We start from the raw sequence: 18,643 nt of genomic DNA, 5'->3' as shown, positions 1-18,643 counted from the left end.
TTCAATCATGATCAAATTGTAGATTGTGGACAGATTGACTCGCTTTTTCTCTTTAATTGGTTTCCAATACTACTTTTTCCTTTTTTTTTTAAGGGAGAGAGGGTGGGCAAAGAATGGGTATGTGTACTCGCTTGTATGTGCTGGTAGAGGGGGCGAGCTTTAGCTCCTGGTCTCTGACCTTCTGGGTTATCATAGCTGCTCTTGAAACAATGTCTGGAGTCAGACTCCATCTCCTCCACGTGTTGGATGTTCTTATATTGAAGACGTGTTGCTTCCTTGTATCACTGTGGCTCGTCTGAGTGTCTGGTTATAACCCCCAGTCCTCCCCTGCTGTTGTGTATGTCCTCCCCTGCTATTGTGTATGTCCCCCCCTGCTGTTGTGTATGTCCTCCCCTGCTGTTGTGTATGTCCTCCCCTGCTGTTGTGTATGTCCTCCCCTGCTGTTGTGTATGTCCTCCCCTGCTGTTGTGTATGTCCTCCCCTGCTGTTGTGTATGTCCTCCCCTGCTGTTGTGTATGTCCTCCCCTTCTGCTGTGTATGTCCTCCCCTGCTGTTGTGTATGTCCTCCCCTGCTGTTGTGTATGTCCTCCCCTGCTGCTGTGTATGTCCTCCCCTGCTGTTGTGTATGTCCTCCCCTGCTGTTGTGTATGTCCTCCCCTGCTGTTGTGTATGTCCTCCCCTGCTGTTGTGTATGTCCTCCCCTGCTGTTGTGTATGTCCTCCCCTGCTGTTGTGTATGTCCTCCCCTGCTGTTGTACTCACCTAGTTGTGCTTGCGGGGGTTGAGCTTTGGCTCTTTGATCCCGCCTCTCATCTGTCAATCAACTGGTGTACAGATTCCTGAGCCTACTGGGCTCTATCATATCTACATTTGAAACTGTGTATGGAGTCAGCCTCTACCACATCACTGCCTAATGCATTCCATCTGTTAACTACTCTGACACTGAAAAAGTTCCTTCTAACGTCCTCTGAGAATTTTGTAGGTAGTGATCATGTCTCCCCTTACTCTTCTGTCTTCTAGTGTCGTGAGGTGCATGTCTCACAGCCTTTCTTCGTAACTCATGCCTCTTAGTTCTGGGACTAGCCTAGTGGCATACCTCTGAACTTTTTCATGCTTCGCCTTGTGCTTGACAAGGTACGGGCTCCATGCTGGGGCCGCATACTCCAGGATTGGTCTTACATATGTGGTGTACAAGATTCTGAACGATTCCTTACACAGGTTCCTGAACGCTGTTCTGATGTTAGCCAGCCTCGCATATGCCGGAGACGTTATTCTTTTGATATGGGCTTCAGGAGACAGGTTTGGTGTGATATCAACTCCTAGATCTTTCTCTCTGTTCGTTTCATGAAGAACTTCATCTCCCATTCTATATCCTGTGTCTGGCCTCCTGTTTCCACTGCCTAGTTTCATTACCTTACATTTACTCGGGTTGAACTTCAGTACCCATTTGTTAGACCAATCATGCAGTCTGTCTAGGTCATCTTGTAGTCTCATACTGTCTTCCTCCGTCTTAATCCTCCTCATAAGTTTTGCATCATCAGCAAACAATGAGAGGAATGATTCTATACCATCTGGAAGATCATTTACATATATAAGAAACAGTATGGGTCCAAGGACTGAACCCTGCGGGACCTCACTGGTGACGTCTCGCCAATCTGAGACCTCACCCCGGACAGTAACTCTCTGCCTTCTGTTACTTAGGTACTCCCTAATCCAATGGAGTACCTTCCCTTTCACTCCTGCATGCATCTCCAGCTTTCGCACCAGTCTCTGGTGTGACACTGTGTCAAAGGCTTTCTGGCAATCCAAAAATATGCAGTCTGCTCACCCCTCTCTTTCTTGTCTGATTCTTGTTGCCTGATCGTAGAATTCAATTAATCCTGTGAGGCAGGACTTGCCATCCCTGAAACCATGTTGGTGTTGTGACACGATGTTCCTTCGCTCCAGGTGTTCGACTAGCTTTTTTCGCACAATTTTCTCCATTAGCTTGCATGGTATACAAGTTAGGGACACTGGCCTGTAGTTCAGTGCCTCCTGTCTATTCCCCTTCTTGTATATCGGGACTACGTTTGCCGCCTTCCAAATTTCTGGCAGTTCCCCTGTTACCAGTGATTTGTCATACACCATAGAGAGTGGCAGGCACAGTGCTTCTGCTCCTTCCTTTAGTATCCATGGTGATATTCCATCCGGGCCTATAGCCTTTGTCACATCCAATTCTAGCAAAAGCTTCCTTACATCTCCACTGGTAATCTCAAATTCCTCTAGTGGTACCTGGTTAATTATTCCTTCTCTTATCTCTGGAACTTCTCCTTGCTCTATTGTGAAGACTTCCTGGAATTTCATATTGAGTTCCTCGTACACTTCTTTGTCGTTTGTAGTGAATCTGTTGTGTATGTCCTCCCCTTCTGTTGTGTATGTCCTCCCCTTCTGTTGTGTATGTCCTCCCCTTCTGTTGTGTATGTCCTCCCCTGCTGCTGTGTATGTCCTCCCCTGCTGTTGTGTATGTCCTCCCCTGCTGCTGTGTATGTCCTCCCCTTCTGTTGTGTATGTCCTCCCCTTCTGTTGTGTATGTCCTCCCCTTCTGTTGTGTATGTCCTCCCCTTCTGTTGTGTATGTCCTCCCCTGCTGTTGTGTATGTCCTCCCCTTCTGTTGTGTATGTCCTCCCCTTCTGTTGTGTATGTCCTCCCCTGCTGCTGTGTATGTCCTCCCCTGCTGTTGTGTATGTCCCCCCCTGCTGTTGTGTATGTCCTCCCCTGCTGTTGTGTATGTCCTCCCCTGCTGCTGTGTATGTCCTCCCCTTCTGTTGTGTATGTCCTCCCCTGCTGTTGTGTATGTCCTCCCCTGCTGTTGTGTATGTCCTCCCCTGCTGTTGTGTATGTCCTCCCCTGCTGCTGTGTATGTCCTCCCCTGCTGTTGTGTATGTCCTCCCCTTCTGTTGTGTATGTCCTCCCCTGCTGTTGTGTATGTCCTCCCCTGCTGCTGTTGTGTATGTCCTCCCCTGCTGCTGTGTATGTCCTCCCCTGCTGCTGTTGTGTATGTCCTCCCCTGCTGCTGTGTATGTCCTCCCCTGCTGCTGTGTATGTCCTCCCCTGCTGTTGTGTATGTCCCCCCCTGCTGTTGTGTATGTCCTCCCCTGCTGTTGTGTATGTCCTCCCCTGCTGTTGTGTATGTCCCCCCCTGCTGTTGTGTATGTCCTCCCCTGCTGTTGTGTATGTCCTCCCCTGCTGCTGTGTATGTCCTCCCCTTCTGTTGTGTATGTCCTCCCCTTCTGTTGTGTATGTCCTCCCCTGCTGTTGTGTATGTCCTCCCCTGCTGTTGTGTATGTCCTCCCCTGCTGTTGTGTATGTCCTCCCCTTCTGTTGTGTATGTCCTCCCCTGCTGTTGTGTATGTCCTCCCCTGCTGCTGTGTATGTCCTCCCCTGCTGCTGTGTATGTCCTCCCCTGCTGTTGTGTATGTCCTCCCCTGCTGCTGTGTATGTCCTCCCCTGCTGTTGTGTATGTCCTCCCCTGCTGTTGTGTATGTCCTCCCCTGCTGCTGTGTATGTCCTCCCCTGCTGCTGTGTATGTCCTCCCCTGCTGCTGTGTATGTCCTCCCCTGCTGCTGTGTATGTCCTCCCCTGCTGTTGTGTATGTCCTCCCCTGCTGTTGTGTATGTCCTCCCCTGCTGCTGTGTATGTCCTCCCCTGCTGCTGTGTATGTCCTCCCCTGCTGCTGTGTATGTCCTCTCCAGCTGCTGTGTATGTCCTCACCTCATCTAGTTGTACTCACATAGCTGTCCTTTTCGAGGGTTGAGCTCTGGCTCTTTGGTCTCGCCTCTCAACTGTCTCTCCTGCTTTGTCATATCAACATTTGAAACTGTGTATGGAGTCAGCCTCCACCACATCTCTGCCTAATGCATTCCATTTACTACTCTGACACTGAAAAAGTTCTTTTTAATGTCTCTGTGGCTCATTTGGGTACTCAGCTTCCACCTGTGTCCCCTTGTGCGTGTACCACCTGTGTTAAATAATTCATCCTTGTCCACCCTCTCAATTCCCCTGAGAATTTTGAATGTGGTGATCATGTCCCTCCTAGCTCTTCTGTCTTCAGGAGACGTGAGGTACAGCTCACGTAGTCTGTCCTCATAACTCATACCTCTTAGTTCTGGGACTAGCTTAGTGGCATACCACTGGACTTTTTCCAGCTTGGTCTTGTGCTTGACTAGATACGGACTCCATGCCGGGGCTGCATACTCCAGGATTGGCCTTACATATGTGGTATACAAGGTTCTGGAGGATTCCTTATACAGGTTCCTGAAGGCAGTCCTGATGTTAGCCAGACTCGCATACGCCGCAGATGTTATTCTTTTGATGTGGGCTTCAGGAGTGATATCAACTCCTAGATCTTTCTCTCTGTCCGTTTCGTGAAGGACTTCATCTCCCATTCGGTATCCAGTGACTGGCCTCCTAGTTCCTCCTCCTAGTTTCATTACCTTACATTTACTTGTAAGAAGCAAACTTTAGAAGCCATTTGTCGAATCATTCCTTCAGTTTGTCTAGGTCATCTTGTAGCCTCATACTATCTCCCTCTGTCTTGATCCTCCTCATAATTTTTGCGTCATCAGCAAACATCCAGAGGAACAAGTCAACTCCTTTTAGATCATTTACGTATATATACACATATATATCATACACAGCATCTGGGAGATGCTGTGTATGTCCTCTCCAGCTGCTGTGTATGTACTCACCTCACCTAGTTGTACTCACATAGTTGTGCTTGTGGGGGTTGAGCTCTGGTTCTTTGGTCCCGCCTCTCAACTGTCAATCAACTGGTGTACAGGTTCCTGAGCCTACTGGGCTCTATCATATCTACATTTCAAACTGTGTATGGAGTCAGCCTCCACCACATCACTGCCTAATGCATTCCACCTGTTAACTACTCTGACACTGACAAAGTTCTTTCTAACGTCCCTGTGGCTTATTTGGGTACTCAGTTTCCACCTGTGTCCCCTTGTTCGCGTACCACCCGTGTTAAACAGTTTATCTTTATCTACCCTGTCAATTCCTCTGAGAATTTTGTAGGTAGTGATCATGTCTCCCCTTACTCTTCTGTCTTCTAGTGTCGTGAGGTGCATTTCTCGCAGCCTTTCTTCGTAACTCATGCCTCTTAGTTCTGGGACTAGCTTAGTGGCATACCTCTGAACTTTTTCAATCTTCGCCTTGTGCTTGACAAGGTACGGGCTCCATGCTGGGGCTGCATACTCCAGGATTGGTCTTACATATGTGGTATACAAGGTTCTCAATGATTCCTTACACAGGTTCCTGAAGGCAGTTCTGATGTTAGCCAGCCTCGCATACGCCGCAGATTTTATTCTTTTGATGAGGGCTTCAGGAGACAGGTTTGGCGTGATATCAACTCCTAGATCCTTCTCTCTGTCCGTTTCATGAAGGATTTCATCTCCCATTCTGTATCCTGTGTCTGGCCTCCTGTTTCCACTGCCTAGTTTCATTACCTTACATTTACTCGGGTTGAACTTTAGTAGCCATTTGTTAAACCATTGATGCAGTCTGTCTAGGTCATCTTGTAGTCTCATACTGTCTTCCTCCGTCTTAATCCTCTAAATCCGTCTAAATCCTTAATCGTGTGTGTGTGTGTGTGTGTGTGTGTGTGTGTGTGTGTGTGTGTGTGTGTGTGTGTGTGTGTGTGTGTGTGTGTGTGTGTGTGTGTTTATAATATCACCATTTCGTTATGAAATTACATAATCCGTCAAACATTATTAATTGCGTCATATAGCAGGGAAATAACTAGAGGCAATCGTGAAACACAGCTGACCCCCGTCAAGCAGCAGCTGACCTCCGTCAAGCAGCAGCTGACACCCGTCAAGCAGCAGCTGACCTCCGTCAAGCAGCAGCTGACCCCGTCAAGCAGCAGCTGACCTCCGTCAAGCAGCAGCTGACCCCCGTCAAGCAGCAGCTGACCTCCGTCAAGCAGCAGCTGACCCCCGTCAAGCAGCAGCTGACCTCCGTCAAGCAGCAGCTGACCTCCGTCAAGCAGAAGCTGACCCCCGTCAAGCAGCAGCTGACCCCCGTCAAGCAGCAGCTGACCTCCGTCAAGCAGCAGCTGACCCCCGTCAAGCAGCAGCTGACCCCCGTCAAGCAGCAGCTGACCCCCGTCAAGCAGCAGCTGCTGACCCCCGTCAAGCAGCAGCTGCTGACCCCCGTCAAGCAGCAGATGACCTCCGTCAAGCAGCAGCTGACCTCCGTCAAGCAGCAGCTGACCTCCGTCAAGCAGCAGCTGACCCCCGTCAAGCAGCAGCTGACCCCCGTCAAGCAGCAGCTGACCCCCGTCAAGCAGCAGATGACCTCCGTCAAGCAGCAGCTGACCCCCGTCAAGCAGCAGCTGACCTTCGTCAAGCAGCAGCTGACCTCCGTCAAGCAGCAGCTGACCTCCGTCAAGCAGCAGCTGACCTCCGTCAAGCAGCAGCTGACCCCCGTCAAGCAGCAGCTGACCTCCGTCAAGCAGCAGCTGACCTCCGTCAAGCAGCAGCTGCTGACCCCCGTCAAGCAGCAGCTGACCCCCGTCAAGCAGCAGCTGCTGACCCCCGTCAAGCAGCAGCTGACCTCCGTCAAGCAGCAGCTGACCCCCGTCAAGCAGCAGCTGACCTCCGTCAAGCAGCAGCTGACCCCCGTCAAGCAGCAGCTGACTTCCGTCAAGCAGCAGCTGACCCCCGTCAAGCAGCAGCTGACCCCCGTCAAGCAGCAGCTGACCTCCGTCAAGCAGCAGCTGACCCCCGTCAAGCAGCAGCTGACTTCCGTCAAGCAGCAGCTGACCCCCGTCAAGCAGCAGCTGACCCCCGTCAAGCAGCAGCTGACCCCCGTCAAGCAGCAGATGACCTCCGTCAAGCAGCAGCTGACCCCCGTCAAGCAGCAGCTGACCTCCGTCAAGCAGCAGCAGCTGACCCCCGTCAAGCAGCAGCTGACCCCCGTCAAGCAGCAGCTGACCTCCGTCAAGCAGCAGGTATATGCAGCCCGTAACCCCTGGGTGTTGACACAGCACCGCTCCTGTGCCAGGTAAGTCCACTACGGGCTCACCATAGTCCGTGCTACTTGGAACTTGTTCCGAGCAGCTGAATCTATAACAACAACAACAATCGTGGGTGTTCAGCGCCCGTCTCACACCCAACACAAGCTGATGAAACAGACCAAAAGACCTTGCCGCAACAGTCAGTATGACCCACGTGTCTCCCTATCAACTAACACAACCCGTCCTCCTGTTTAGATAGTAGTTTTTGTAACTATGTGCACTATAGTACAAAGATTGACGTACTAAGCAACTAGATAGTCGAGTTTGGTACTATTTACTTTATTATCCGAAAAAAAATTAAGCTAAAAAACTAAGTTAAATATTCCTAGGCCAAGTAAAACACACTTATGTACTATATTAGGCCACAAATATCGTATATTAGGCCTAGGAAGTAGGCCTAATATACGATATCGATATCTGGAAGTAAGCCAGATATCGTATATTAGGTTAGGTTAGTTTATCTTTGTAACATAAATATAAAATCTTTTTCAGGTTTGTCCAAAATTTAATAGTACAGATTTCTACTTTCCAATTGTGTTGTATGTCGGTATATGTACTATGGTCCTCAACGTAATGGAAATCCTCAGATTAGGCAAAATTGTAATTAATTTTGTCAATAAAGATGTTAATAATAATAATAATTGTTTCTATAAGTACTACCAACACAGGAAGCCGCGCTGACTAACACTTGCCGCCAAGATAAAACAAAACATTAATGTTACGATAGTGGACGGTGTGAGCATCCTGTGCGACCACCTTACGCTCCAAGACCCCCGTGGCCGTCATGCTTGCAAGATGCTCGGGCTCGTTTGGTGGAAAATGCTATTATACAAGAAATTAAAGCATTTCAAATATAAAGGGGAGAAGCGCCCCAGCAGTTCCACTAGTCATGTGTGGTACGTATAATTCTTTGCGGTTCAGGATGCAATTTGAATAAATTTCAGGAATTCCGCCATCACTGTCTCGTATATCAAAAAATAATTTGGTCTGAGTTCATACCAGTGTGGGGGAACAGGTCCATAAAACATTAATAACAACAAAGTAAATTTAGGAAAAAGAGGTAAAAGAGGTATGTGAGTAAGGCGATACACGTTGTGCTGGGGACTGTAAAACAGGAGTAATCATCTACTCAAGACTCCACTTACGAAACCTGTACATCTTTCTTCATATATGGCGCCTTGCTTTGCATTTATTCCAAAGTTTTTTTTAAATTTGCAAGGCGTTAAGAGGTTGTCTGTAATAATAATAACTTTGGGTTACTAGTTCATACAGACTTAGCCGCCATGAGAGAAGGAAGCATTACAGGTTATGTAAGTGGAGACTTGAATGCCTCAAGACGCCTGCCTCACATCTTCTAACACCTCAACAAATCAAGCAACATACATGGAGAACAGATTAAAACAGAAAATTTAAATTATTTACACGAACAATTTAAAAATATTCCGAAAACTATAAAGAGGTGAGGACAATTTTTTTGTTTTTAACATGTAGGTAATTGGAGAGGGAGAGGAGGTGGATATTTATTGGATATTTATTCGTGTGGATTTTAACACCAGAGAGCAAGCAAAGGGGAGGCATTACACGGTGGGTATGGACCAGTGGCGGCGGAGACGACCTCGCCCTCCCTCAGGGCACTCTGTATGGTCACAGTGGCACCTGGCTGGCTCCTCACACTCACTGATTCATGTTACTTCTTGGCTTCACTTCTGGGGCTCTTTGGCTCTCCTCCTTCACGAGTTGAAGCATCTTTATTCCGATATAAGAGATGTGTCACTCTCTCTTGGTGGACGGTGTAGGACTCCACGTCGGTCTGAGAGTTATGGGGGTACTGGGTACGAGGCTCCAGAGTTGTGGGGGTACTGGGTACGTGGGTCGACATTTGGAGAGGGTACTGGGTACGAGGTAGCTCGAAAGTTTGTGGGGTGGGGGGTGGGGTTCTGGGTATAGGGTTGGGGTGGGGCGAGAGGGCATGCGCTTAAATCTTACTTGGCAGTCCGTAATCTTGGGCACGTCTTATGGGTTCCACTCGCCGATCTGTTTGGCTGATTGGAGGGTAGTTGGGCCCTGCGAATAGGAATGCATGTACCAATCACACTGGAAATTGTTCGGCTACATGGCTGTAAACACTGCCTACATGAACATGGTCTGAGTATATGCAACACTTCCTACCACTCCCGGTTCTTATATACAATTATGTCAACAAAATACTTACGGGCTATTCATGCCCGTGCCACCTCTTGCGTGACTTAATCTTTATCAATCAAATCAACAAAATACACAACCGTGTTAGGATGATGTGATTACGTTAGCACTAACTGCCCTTCACCTTAACACACTCGTTAATAGAACTAACACTTTGACACGGACATTTTCAATCAATTTAATCAAATCTGATTTGATTATGTTTAAATTGTTCAGACCAGCGGTACTGTTGCCATACGACTTTTACTTTCTGAAAGGTAAACAATGTTTTGCCAGTTTGTGTAAACAACGCCAGTAATACATGGACACACATTAATGAGTAACAGTTATTGGTATGTATTAACTGGTGTTTTATTTATTTAGCATTCCTATGAAAGCAACGCAACCTTAGGCGCGCTCCCACATAGGCCTAGTGTACTCTAACTGGGTAGGCTTAAGAACGGCGCCCCCAAATAAGTTTTCTTTGCGATTTCCCACGTTGGGAACATTACACACTGCTATTCGGAGCCCATAACTAACGTCCCCTTAGTCGTGTAGACATGTACACGTGCGCACACACACACGCGCACGCGCGCACATACACACTATCCCCACCAGGTGAGCTTCAAGTACCAGCCTCCAAGAATTTCCAATACACACTCCTGGAACAATGCAATTTTTGTTACTGAAAACTTTTGCAACAAAATTGAAATCTTCACTGATTTTCTTGCTGTCCTTGGGCTTAGATTTTTTTGTTAATAAAAAATATATACATACACACACCCACACATACATACATAAATACACCTACTGCTCAGGTTCATCTGGCTTTTAAGAGTAAGTACTGTATAATTTTGGCTTGAAAATGCCAAGCAAAATGCAAAGTAAAATGTTTTATGATGTAAAACGGAAAATATAAGATTCTTGCCAGAATACGAGAAGCAAAATTCGTCGTGGGGGTACTTTTTACACCATGTCAAGTGGCATTAGTTTCCATGATGCCAACCCCGACCCACCAAATGGGCCACGTTCCCAACCTAAATTATTGTAAACAGAGGGTGAGGTTAACCCACAAGAGTCTGGCTTTTAACCTCGTATGTACAGAGAAACATTCTATTTTATGTATGCATATATAGTGTCTGTCTGTCTGTCTGTCCAAAGATGGAGGCTAGACGCTGGGGGCTAGTTGCACTAAATTTTTCAAGATGCCTCAATGAACGATATGTGCCTGCTAGAGGCTGGCTGGTTAGGGGTCAGCTTCACTACCCAATTTCAAGAAATATCGGTTCCTCCTGCGACTTAGATGAAATCTGAAATAGGGGATTTGTTTTCTCTACAAATGAGAGAGAGAGAGAGAGAGAGAGAGAGAGAGAGAGAGAGAGAGAGAGAGAGAGAGAGAGAGAGAGAGAGAGAGAGAGAGAGAGAGAGAGAGAGAGTATATATATATATATATATATATATATATATATATATATATATATATATATATATATATATATATATATATATATATATATATATATATATATCAAGCCTTTGCCGTCTCTAACAAAAAAACAAATTGCCAGTTTTGGTCTGGTTAAAAAGTAATTAATTACACTAAGCCACCAAAGCTAATGACGACGGGAATTAAACTGAAATTAATCCCAGACACATGTTTCTCTATTGGTTATATTCAGCGGTCTCACTCACCGGCAGACTCACGCACTCACACGTTAACTTACGCACTTACTCACACGGTAAGTCACTCATTTACTGACTCACACGGAAAAATCTATCAATCCCTGACTCACAGCAAATTACTCACTGACTCGACGGAAAGTTACGCATTCACTGACTCATACGGAGTTACCCAATGTCACAACAAAATTGCTCACACGGTAAGTTACTCACTGACTCACACATAAAGCCACACATCACTCAGCCACTCACTTACTCACAGGGTCGTCGGCCGTTACAAACATTTCCTCCACAAAAGCTAGCGCTTAATGATCAAGTCGACAGCTATTTAGAGCCGAAGATCCCACTGCTACACACCTTACACTCAAGTACTGACTCATCGTGAGTAGCACCAGTGAATTACACTCACCATTTTAAGCTAGTTGGTAATTTGGTGATGTTGACCAGACCACACTCTAGAAGTTGAAGGGACGACGACGTTTCGGTCCGTCCTGGACCATTCTCAAGTCGGACAATCGATTTGAGAATGGTCCAGGACGGACCGAAACGTCGTCGTCCCTTCTTCTTCTAGTGTGTGGTCTGCTCAACATACTTCAGCCACGTTATTGTGACTCATCGCCAGCATTTGGTAATTTGGTTTTAAGTTAAGTTATAGAACTGTGCACCATTCTGCGAGTACAGTAATCGACCAATCCGTTACAAATGCGATGTATTAATAAATAAATAAATACATAAATAAAGGACTGTAATATTAACATTTTCTGTACATCAACCTCGATAGGTTAGGTGGGTTGCTTGGGTTCGTTCATTTCCGGCTTGGTAAAGCAGTTATATTTTTTACGGAGTGGCAAATGTTGAGGAGAGAGTGGGGGTGGGGGAGGGGGGGATGGGGGTTTAATAAAGGCAGCATCGGCTCCCGGTGAAGTCCCAGTGAAGGGTCAGAGGTGCGTAAAGTCGGGGAATGGTCCGGTTTACTGGTAATTAGCGGTCGACGGAGCTCACGACCCTTACATAAAACTACCTCCACCAGAAGCTCCAGAAGCCAGAGGAGCGGGGCACAGAGGGGCCGGGGCACAGAGGCGGGGCACAGAGGGGCTGGGACACAGAGGGGGCGGGGCACAGAGGAGGCGAGTCACAGAGGGGCCGAGGCACAGAGGGTCCGGGGCACAGAGGAGCCGGGCCACAGAGGGGCCGGGGCACAGAGGAGCCGGGCCACAGAGGGTCCGGGGCACAGAGGAGCCGGGCCACAGAGGGGCCGGGGCACAGAGGGGGGCGGGGCACAGAGGGGCCGGGGCACAGAGGAGCGAGGCACAGAGGGGCCAGAGCACAGAGGAACGAGGCACAGAGGAGCGAGGCACAGAGGAGGCAAGGCACAGAGGAGCGAGGCACAGAGGAGGCGAGGCACAGAGGGGCCGGGGCACAGAGGGGCCGAGGCACAGAGGGGACGCGGCACAGAGGGGGCGGGGCACAGAGGAGCGAGGCACAGAGAGGCCGGGGCACAGAGGGGGCGGGGCACAGAGGAGGCGAGGCACAGAAGGGCCGGGGCACAGAAGGGCCGGGGCACAGAGGAGCGAAGCACAGAGGAGGCGAGGCACAGAGGGGACGGGGCACAGAGGAAGTTTTTTTTTCCATTGTTTTTCACAGATAAAGAGTGGGCAGGAGGCACTAGCCAGCATGCCCAGGGCTCGGGGCATGGTGGTCATACCCTAATCACCACACAGCTGCCTCTACTGCCGATACCTTTCTCTACTGAGTATAACATTCAGGGGTTTTAAAGATCACGTTCTGTACTAATGAAACACTTGTTCACTAAGAATTATAATGTAGAATTGCCTTGTAAAACTATATATGATTTATATATAAAACGTATATATGATTTATATTGTATTTTCTTAAATAAAGATAAAAAAAACTGAGAAATACATGCACTGTATGGTGATGTATAAGTGTTGTGTATATTTTATATACTGCTCTACCTGATGTATCATACACCATTCTGCAAGGTGATCTATTTTATTTGTGTACATTACTTGATCATATGCTGTTGTGTATGCTGTATTATATGCTGCTTTGCTTGATGAATCCTACATTATTATACATGGTGTATTATACATTGATCTGCTTTGTGTATCATCCACCACTCTCACTAATACATCAACTATTTACTTTCCAGAATATAAGAGAACGGATTACAGTGTTTCAAATTTTGTAATTTAATCCAACATAATAGCAACATGTGAGAGATACAGCGAGTGTTTCCTGTAACCTAACGCCCACTGTACTCAAATATACACCATAATATTAAACTGATTTCATCATGCAAATATGTGTTATCAGAGGGATATACGCCAATGTTTTGCGTCATTATACAGTAACCACCAATGTTTTGCGTCACGGTACACTAACCACCAATGTTTTGCGTCACGGTACACCATCCACCAATGTTTTGCGTCACGGTACACTAACCACCAATGTTTTGCGTCACGGTACACTAACCACCAATGTTTTGCGTCACGGTACACTAACCACCAATGTTTTGCGTCACGGTACACTAACCACCAATGTTTTGCGTCACGGTACGGTATATAAGGCAACGTTTTTAGTACAGAATTAAACAATTTGAAAATAAAAATAAAATCCTCTAATTAGCTACACAAGCAAGAAAAAGAATGATACTTAATTCTAAGGACCAAAGAAGCCGGAATGTTTTTGTTCAAGATGGGGGGAAGGGGGGGGAGGGGGGGGGGGAAGGGGGGGGAGCTCCTTCGCCACCGGTTCTCGAAGTATCCACAACAGTCTTGAGAGACAGATAAGACAACGGTGGCGAAATTAAACTATTAGCATCTTTGTACGACCTACAGTTAATATAAGTACACGCTTGGTCTCTCTCTCTCTCTCTCTCTTTTCCTCTCTCTCTCTAAAACTAAGACAAAAAAAAAAAACTTAAATATTCCTAGGCCTATCATAGCACATGTATGTACCATATTAGGCTTAGGATAGTTAGGTTAGGTTTCTTTTTTATCAGCAACATGAATACAAAAACCTTTTCCGGTTTGTCCCAATTCAGTAGTATAAAATTCATCTTTGTAATTGTCCGTTACGCCAATATGTGTGTGATGGTCCGTGTGGGTCTTAGGAGGTAGTCACTCAACAGGAGGATGGGCTGAGGGTATATCAGCTAAAGCAGCCCTGAGGCGGGTCCCAAGAGCTTGTAGGGTCGGGGCCCCTACCTAGGGTCCTCACACACACACACACACACACACACACACACACACACACACACACACACACACACACACACACACACACACACACACACACACACACACACACACACACACACACACACACACACTCTCCGACAGTTGAAAGGCGGGACCAAAGAGACAAAGCTTAACCCCCGCAAGCACAAATAGGTGACTACACACACACACACACACACACACACTCACACACACACACACACACACACGCACACACACACACACACACACACACACACACACACACACACACACACACACACACACGCACACACACACACACACACACACACACACACACACACACACACACACACACACACACACACACACGCACACACACACACACACACACACACACACACACACACACACACACACACACACACACACACACACACACACACACACACACACACACACTCCCAAGAAGAAGGGAGAGGGGGGACATGATAGGAACGTATAAGATACTCAGAGGAATTGACAGAGTGGACATAGACGAAATGTTCACACGGAATAGTAACAGAACGAGAGGACATGGATGGAAGCTTGAAACTCAGATGAGTCACAGAGATGTTAGGAAGTTTTCTTTTAGCGTGAGAGTAGTGGGGAAATGGAATGCACTTCAGGAACAGGTTGTGGAAGCAAATACTATTCATAATTTTAAAACCAGGTATGATAGGGAAATAGGACAGGAGTCATTGCTGTAAACAACCGATGCTCGAAAGGCGGGATCCAAGAGTCAATGCTCGATCCTGCAGACACAACTAGGTGAGTACACACGCAACACACATATGTTCACCAATACCTCGCGTTGTTGAACAAGTGAGCGCTCGAGCGAATTTGGAATATTATATAAAAGACGAAATTATTTAAAACCCGCAGAAGATAAAAATGACAGTAAAGGATATTAAGCAGAGAACACTGAGACGGCAACATCAGCGGGTTAAGACAAAAACGCATCGCGTTGCGTTTTTGTCTGGCCAGCGAGGGCTGCAGCGCACGGCAAGAACACCCAGTTACCAGGCTTCCAGTGAGTGAGTGCGAGTGTGAATGAGTGTGTGTGTGTGTGTGTGTGTGTGTGTGTGTGTGTGTGTGTGTGTGTGTGTGTGTGTGTGTGTGTGTGTGTGTGTGTGTGTGTGTGTGTACTCACCTAGTTGTGTTTGCGGGGGTTGAGCTCTGGCTGTGTGTGTGTGTGTGTGTGTGTGTGTGTGTGTGTGTGTGTGTGTGTGTGTGTGTGTGTGTGTGTGTGTGTGTGTGTGTGTGTGTGTACTCACCTAGTTGTGTTTGCGGGGGTTGAGCTCTGGCTCTTTGGTCCCGCCTCTCAACCGTCAATCAACAGGTGTACAGATTCATGAGCCTATCGGGCTCTGTCATATCTACACTTGAAACTGTGTATGGAGTCAGCCTCCACCACATCACTTCCTAATGCATTCCATTTGTCAACCACTCTGACACTAAAAAAGTTCTTTCTAATATCTCTGTGGCTCATTTGGGCACTCAGTTTCCACCTGTGTCCTCTTGTGCGTGTTCCCCTTGTGTTAAATAGACTGTCTTTATCTACCCTATCAATCCCCTTCAGAATCTTGAATGTGGTGATCATGTCCCCCCTAACTCTTCTGTCTTCCAGCGAAGTGAGGTTTAATTCCCGTAGTCTCTCCTCGTAGCTCATACCTCTCAGCTCGGGTACTAGTCTGGTGGCAAACCTTTGAACCTTTTCCAGTTTAGTCTTATCCTTGACTAGATATGGACTCCATGCTGGGGCTGCATACTCCAGGATTGGCCTGACATATGTGGTATACAAAGTTCTGAATGATTCTTTACACAAGTTTCTGAATGCCGTTCGTATGTTGGCCAGCCTGGCATATGCCGCTGATGTTATCCGCTTGATATGTGCTGCAGGAGACAGGTCTGGCGTGATATCAACCCCCAAGTCTTTTTCCTTCTCTGACTCCTGAAGAATTTCCTCTCCCAGATGATACCTTGTATCTGGCCTCCTGCTCCCTACACCTATCTTCATTACATTACATTTGGTTGGGTTAAACTCTAACAACCATTTGTTCGACCATTCCTTCAGCTTGTCTAGGTCTTCTTGAAGCCTCAAACAGTCCTCTTCTGTTTTAATCCTTCTCATAATTTTAGCATCGTCCGCAAACATTGAGAGAAATGAATCGATACCCTCCGGGAGATCATTTACATATATCAGAAACAAGATAGGACCGAGTACAGAGCCCTGTGGGACTCCACTAGTGACTTCACGCCAATCGGAGGTCTCACCCCTCACCGTAACTCTCTGCTTCCTATTGCTTAGATACTCCCTTATCCACTGGAGCACCTTACCAGCTACACCTGCCTGTCTCTCCAGCTTATGTACCAGCCTCTTATGCGGTACTGTGTCAAAGGCTTTCCGACAATCCAAGAAAATGCAGTCCGCCCAGCCCTCTCTTTCTTGCTTAATCTGTGTCACCTGATCGTAGAATTCTATCAAGCCTGTAAGGCAAGATTTACCCTCCCTGAATCCATGTTGGCGATTTGTCACGAAGTCCCTTCTCTCCAGATGTGTTACCAGGTTTTTTCTCACGATCTTCTCCATCACCTTGCATGGTATACAAGTCAAGGACACTGGCCTGTAGTTCAGTGCCTCTTGTCTGTCGCCCTTTTTGTATATTGGGACCACATTCGCCGTCTTCCATATTTCTGGTATGTCTCCCGTCTCTAGTGACTTACTATACACTATGGAGAGTGGCAGGCAAAGTGCCTCTGCACACTCTTTCAGTACCCATGGTGAGATCCCATCTGGACCAACAGCCTTTCTAACATCCAGATCCAGCAGGTGTCTCTTGACCTCCTCTCTCGTAATTTCGAACTCCTCCAAGGCCGCCTGGTTTACCTCCCTTTCTCCTAGCACAGTGACCTCACCCTGTTCTATTGTGAAGACCTCCTGGAACCTCTTGTTGAGTTCCTCACACACCTCTCTGTCATTCTCTGTATACCTGTCCTCGCCTGTTCTAAGTTTCAATACCTGTTCTTTCACTGTTGTTTTCCTTCTGATGTGACTGTGGAGTAGCTTTGGTTCGGTCTTGGCTTTGTTTGCTATATCATTTTCAAAATTTTTCTCTGCTTCTCTTCTCACCCTGACGTACTCATTCCTGGTTCTCTGGTATCTCTCTCTGCTTTCTGGTGTTCTGTTATTCCGGAAGTTCCTCCACGCCTTTTTGTTCAGTTTCTTCGCTTCCATACATGCCCTATTATACCATGGATTCTTCTGTTGCTTCTCGGATTTTTCCCTTTGGGCCGGGATGAACCTGTTTACTGCCTCCTGACACTTTTGGGTAACATAGTCCATCATACCCTGTACAGACTTGTCTCTGAGGTCTGTGTCCCAAGGTATTTCACTTAGGAAACTTCTCATCTGTTCATAATTCCCCTTTCGGTATGCCAGCCTTTTGATTCCTAGTTCTTTTTGGGGGGAGATAAGTCCTAGCTCTACCAGGTACTCAAAGTTCAATACACTGTGGTCACTCATTCCCAAGGGCGCTTCCATCTTAACTTCCCTTATATCCCATTCATTTAGGGTAAATATCAAATCAAGCATTGCTGGTTCATCTTCTCCTCTCATTCTTGTTGGTTCTTTGGTGTGCTGGCTTAGAAAGTTTCTTGTTGCCACGTCCAGCAGCTTAGCTCTCCATGTTTCTGGTCCTCCATGCGGGTCTCTGTTCTTCCAATCTATCTTCCCATGGTTGAAGTCTCCCATAATTAGTAGTCCAGATCCATTCCTGCTAGCAACAGAAGCTGCTCTTTCTATTATGTTAATGGTGGCCATGTTGTTTCTATCATATTCCTGTCTAGGTCTTCTGTCATTTGGTGGTGGATTATATATGACTGCGACTATAATTTTTTTCCCTCCATTTGTTACAGTACCTGCTATGTAGTCACTGAAACCTTCGCAGCCCTGAATATCCATCTCCTCAAAATCCCAGCCTTGTCTTACCAGCAGAGCTACACCACCCCCACCTCTTCCTTCCCTCTCTTTCCTCCTAACATAATAGTCCTGTGGGAACACTGCATTTGTTATCGCTTTCGTGATCTTTGTTTCTGTGAGGGCTATTATGTCTGGGTTTTCCTCTAGTACCAGTTCTCCAAGCTCATTTGCTTTATTTGTAATTCCATCTATGTTTGTGTACATCGCTTTGAGGCTCACTTTCTTCTGTCCCTTCTCAAATGTGTGTGTGTGTGTGTGTGTGTGTGTGTGTGTGTGTGTGTGTGTGTGTGTGTGTGTGTGTGTGTGTGTGTGAATGAGTGAGTGAGATCGTGTGTGAATGCATGTTTTGAATGATTGAGTGAGTGAGAATGTGTGAGTATGATAGTGAGTGAGCTCGTGCATGAGTAGGATAGGAAGTGAGTGCGTGTGAGTGAGACAGAGAGAGAGGGAGACAAACAGAGGTGTAAGAGAAGAA

General features: G+C 46.9%; 1 protein-coding gene across 4 annotated transcripts in view; it reads right to left on the bottom strand.

Moving 5' to 3' along the window:
- LOC123749683 (NGFI-A-binding protein homolog) overlaps nt 1-18,643 on the bottom strand; it is a 359,667-nt gene that overhangs the window by 151,437 nt on the left and 189,587 nt on the right. The window contains exon 1 of one of the 4 annotated variants that reach the window (XR_011225813.1): nt 9,049-9,128. The exons of the other annotated variants lie outside the window; for them this stretch is intronic. The gene's annotated coding sequence lies outside the window, so the exon portion shown is untranslated. Of the gene's footprint in view, nt 1-9,048; nt 9,129-18,643 lie in introns of those variants that run through there. 4 annotated transcript variants of the gene reach the window in all.

The sequence above is a fragment of the Procambarus clarkii genome, chromosome 89, assembly GCF_040958095.1.
Source record: "Procambarus clarkii isolate CNS0578487 chromosome 89, FALCON_Pclarkii_2.0, whole genome shotgun sequence".
Taxonomy (NCBI): domain Eukaryota; kingdom Metazoa; phylum Arthropoda; class Malacostraca; order Decapoda; family Cambaridae; genus Procambarus; species Procambarus clarkii.
This window is presented reverse-complemented; position numbering and strand designations above follow the sequence as displayed.